At 27.3% G+C, this 4,422-nt stretch overlaps 1 long non-coding RNA gene across 2 annotated transcripts; it reads right to left on the bottom strand.

Annotated features, from left to right (window-relative positions):
• Window positions 1–1,714: 1,714 nt before the first annotated feature.
• On the bottom strand, window positions 1,715–3,575 carry LOC145116086 (uncharacterized). 2 transcript variants are annotated; one of them, XR_013711865.1, is made up of 4 exons: window positions 3,037–3,575; window positions 2,253–2,538; window positions 2,109–2,169; window positions 1,715–2,019 (listed from the first exon to the last, which is right to left on the bottom strand). It is a non-coding gene; the product is annotated as an uncharacterized LOC145116086 (long non-coding RNA). The 2 variants fall into 2 exon arrangements; XR_013711864.1 differs by lacking the exon at window positions 2,253–2,538 and having other exon boundaries at window positions 1,716–2,019.
• Window positions 3,576–4,422: the final 847 nt, after the last annotated feature.

The following is a 4,422-nucleotide window of genomic DNA, read 5'->3' as shown; positions in this document are numbered from 1 at the left end:
ATAATTGAAGGTTTTAGAGGCCTGAGGATGGTGTAATTTCATCAGAATTCAGAATTCTATCGCAACATTCGATTACAACACAACGAGTTCAATATATAGGAATAATTGTATGTTTATTCTATGGTATTGACAGAAGGTTAGACAGGGCATGAAAACCTGAACTTTACCTTAATGTTAATCACAAATAGTATGTCTTCAGTGCCATTTGGGCCGAAGCTTTATTGATGTTTATCAAGTATTGAAATTGTTATATATCTCATTGACTGTATATCTTTGAATTGAGTCATTATTTGATATTAAAAGCTTGTCACATGATTTATCATATGCCTTTGTTGTTCCTCTTTGCTTCTGCCATATTGATGTATATATATGGCATAACGTTATATTGTATCTATTATTGAACTCACTAAGCGTCAACGCTTACCCCTCTTAGTGTTTAACATTTGCAGGAAATAAGCATCCAGTATAGTCATATACTGTTGGAAGATTTAGAATAGTTTATACTCTTACTTTTGTATTTGGGTTTATGTTTGTATAAAAATTATAATATCCTGGGTAGTTTTGTAAAATTAAAACTTAGTCGGTTTGTATCTACTCGTTTGTAAACAAGTTATCAATGTAAAATATTATTTGTGAATATGCATGTAGCATATTTTGGAGTAATAATGTAGAATTTATGAAAGTGTGGGTCTTTCATTGCATTTTCTATTTTTGATGGTAAACAACTTGACTAATTTACCCTTATGGTTGTTAAAAAAAAGAAAAACAATTAATTTTATTTTTAGTTAATTACCATCATGCCATCATCCATCTTAACCATTTATTCTCTAAATCTGATGGACATAAATTGGTCATACAATCACACTATATTTAGAGTTCATATTTAATCCTAACCCTATATATATATATATATATATATATATATATATATATATATATATATATATATATATATATATATATATATATATATTATGTGAACATATGACAAAATGTGGATTAAATGTGAATTGTATATATTGTGTGAACGCATGACCAAATGTGGAGCGTCCGATTTAAATGATCTATGGTCTAAGATTTAGTGGCATAACTGTAAATATTTGAGAATTAAACAATTAGTTTTTTTTTAATTAAACAATAATAAGGGTATTTTAGTCTATTAGTCAAAACTTAAAAAAGGAAGATACCTTATTTATCTCCTAGTTTTGTTGGATTTGAATTAAATATTTAATTATCTTACTATTTAAAATTTAAACGTCCATCATTTGTGGATAATTATACCATTTATTTTAACAAAGCGTAGGATCACGATGATTAAAAGAGACTTCATTCAACTTTTTTTTTAGAATTAAACATTCTTAAAGAATACAAGTTAATTTGAGAGATTTTTGAGAATTAACTTTGAAATTAAAATGTAAATTACATTTCAATTATAACATGATGTTATTAATCAATTTTGATTATTATTCTAACTTTTTTATCAACTACAACGTTATATCGATTCATATTATAATACGATTTTCATGTATTGTTATTTCATTCTTAAAGAATATGGTTTAGTTTATCAACATATCAAATATTCTTTTAGAATTTATGGTTAAGAATGGTTTAACATATTTCATTGTTTATGCAACCGAAGAATTCTTGAAGAATTGAAGTGTTCTAACTTTGTAATACTATAACTATTTAGAATTTTGAAGAATTGAAGTATTCTAACTTTGTAATACTATACATATTTTATACAACTGAAGAAATTCTTAAAGAATATAATGATTTATCTCTATAGCACCACAAGTTTTTTATGAAACTGAAGAATTCTGGAATATTGATGAATATTGATTACCACATGCATCACCATCCTCTTGTGCCATTTACATGCATCACCATCCTCTTGTGCCATTTATCTCTATAGCACCACAAGTTTTTTATGAATCCGATGAATATTGATTACCACATGCATCACCATCCTCTTGTGCCATTTACATGCATAAAAATGCCACCATCAAGACTTCATCATCCCTAAAAACTCACATTTCAATGGAAAAAACACTCACCATATGCCTTCATCATCCGTAAAAATTCACATTTCAATGGAAAAAAACACTCACCATCACTATATCCCTTCAAGAATCATCAATTCCATTCTATCACATTTCCACATGGTTTATTCTGAAAACAAAAAGATTCATCAACATTTTGATTCACATATATAGCAAATAAAAGCTATATATTGGTGATAAATAATTAAACACCTGATACTCCTTGATTTTTTTCTAGTACTTTTATCAAGAACATGTTGGAAAATTGGGCTTTAATTGAACTTGTGCTAAAATTTTAACATATTGATGTTGATGGGAGATGCTGGGATTCTCCTAGAACTTTTATCATACACATACTGAGCAGTTTTGCTTCACGTCAAGTAATCATGTGCATAAAAATATAATGGTTTAGCCACCATTAGACCATCTTAAGGATATGGTCTCGCGAATTTTTATAAGCCTTTTATCGCTTCAAACACCACTTATATTGAACATCTTCCTAAATTACATTCAAGGCATCAAATATCAACAAAAATAACCTTTTATCATAATTCATTTTTACAAACATATAGAATGGCGTTTATGTAATAACAAAGGTGAAGAAAGAGATCTTTACCTGAATTCTTAGAGATATACCTGCAGGTTGCAGTTAAGCTTGCAAAAAAAAATTAAACTAGTCGTGGGCTAATAATTTAAACTATTACTAAGAACATGTTGGGAAACTAGGCTTCAATTGAAGTTGTGCTAGAATTTTATCATATAGATGATGTTGGGCAATGATGGAATTCTCTTAGAACTTTTATCAAACACATAGTGGACAGTTTGGCTTCAGCTAAAGTCTAGTCTTAAGGCAAAATAACCAAACTTTCAATATCTTAACAAAGACTATTTGTAATGAGAATAATTTATAGAACTACCAAAAACAGATGCTACAATCATCAAAACTACAGTCAAAAGAAAAACAAGAAAATGAGAGTAGTTTTCCTTTTTTTTTTACCATTGTTGTGGATTATACATGAGTGACTAATACATGAACGGTTGTGCAAAGCTTCAAGAATCATGCCCTATCAGCAAGCTCGGGCTGTAAAAGATGGCATTGTGATTCTTTCATTGATTAATTTAATGATGGTTAATCTAGTCGTGATCAACCCTAACCTTTTTTGCTTGTTATCCAGTGCGCGATACCTGATGGTTAGAGGAGAAGTAGGTTCTATTAGATATGGAGGTATGCAGTTGGAATAAAGATGGTAGCGATGTGGATTGTGATTGTTGAAATGATGATGATGGTAGTGGTTGATTCTTCAGTTAAAGAAGATATTTCAAATGATCAGGACCCTAATCGACCAGGTCTTGTTTCGATGTTTGTTTCTTCATTGATGAATCTGGTGATGGAGGTCGGTGTTGTTGTTGTAGGGTTGTTTTGGGTGGCTGGATAAGGACGATGATGATGGTGGTCGTAGGGGGGTTTCTGTGGGCGATTCTCGTTGGCAAGATGGAGACGACGTAGTAGAGGATTTGAGTGTGTAAATAAAGGATATCAATTTAATTCCACAGTTATAGCCTTCAAATTTTTAGGTATTTAAGTAATTAATTAGTAAATTTACTACAATGCCCCTTCCTATTTATTGGTGTACAATTGGTTATACATTCACACAATATATATGAGTTATATATGAACCTAACTCTCTCTCTCTATATATATATATATATATATATATATATATATATATATATATATATATATATATATATATATATATATATATAACCTATGGAAACTATGGTTAAAAAATTAATTAAACTTTCATACTAAAAACTCAAAATTATTAATCAACTATTTTAAATAAATTATTAATTAAGAGACGTTTTTTTATTTATATAAAATTATAATCGTTGATTTAAATAAATACATGAAATTATATCACTTTATAATTTGTATTAACTTTATTTTAATTTTTATTTTAATGTAATATAATTAAAATAAGAAATTTGAAATTTGAAATTTGAAACTTAAAATAGAGAATCAATAGTTTGACAAATGATATGACATTGATTAGAAGACTTAATAAAATGACATCATTTATCCCTATCCCATTTATATTTATCTCTACCCCTAATGATTATTTTTAATAATTAGATTATGATGACATATTTTTTATTAATTAATATTACTTTTAATAATTAGATTATGATGATATATTTCTACTAACATATTTATAATTAATTGTTTATAAATTCTATTCACTAAAATATTATTTGTTTCATTTATCAAATAGATAATTTATAATACTATTTTTATAAAATATGTGTATATAATTTTATTCAATTTTCTTTTAAAAAAAAAGTAAAAACTCGACACAACAATAATAAAATAATATTTTAA

This window comes from Lactuca virosa, chromosome 5 (genome assembly GCF_052849685.1).
Source record: "Lactuca virosa cultivar CGN04683 chromosome 5, Lactuca_virosa_CGN04683_v6, whole genome shotgun sequence".
NCBI lineage: Eukaryota > Viridiplantae > Streptophyta > Magnoliopsida > Asterales > Asteraceae > Lactuca > Lactuca virosa.
This window is presented reverse-complemented; position numbering and strand designations above follow the sequence as displayed.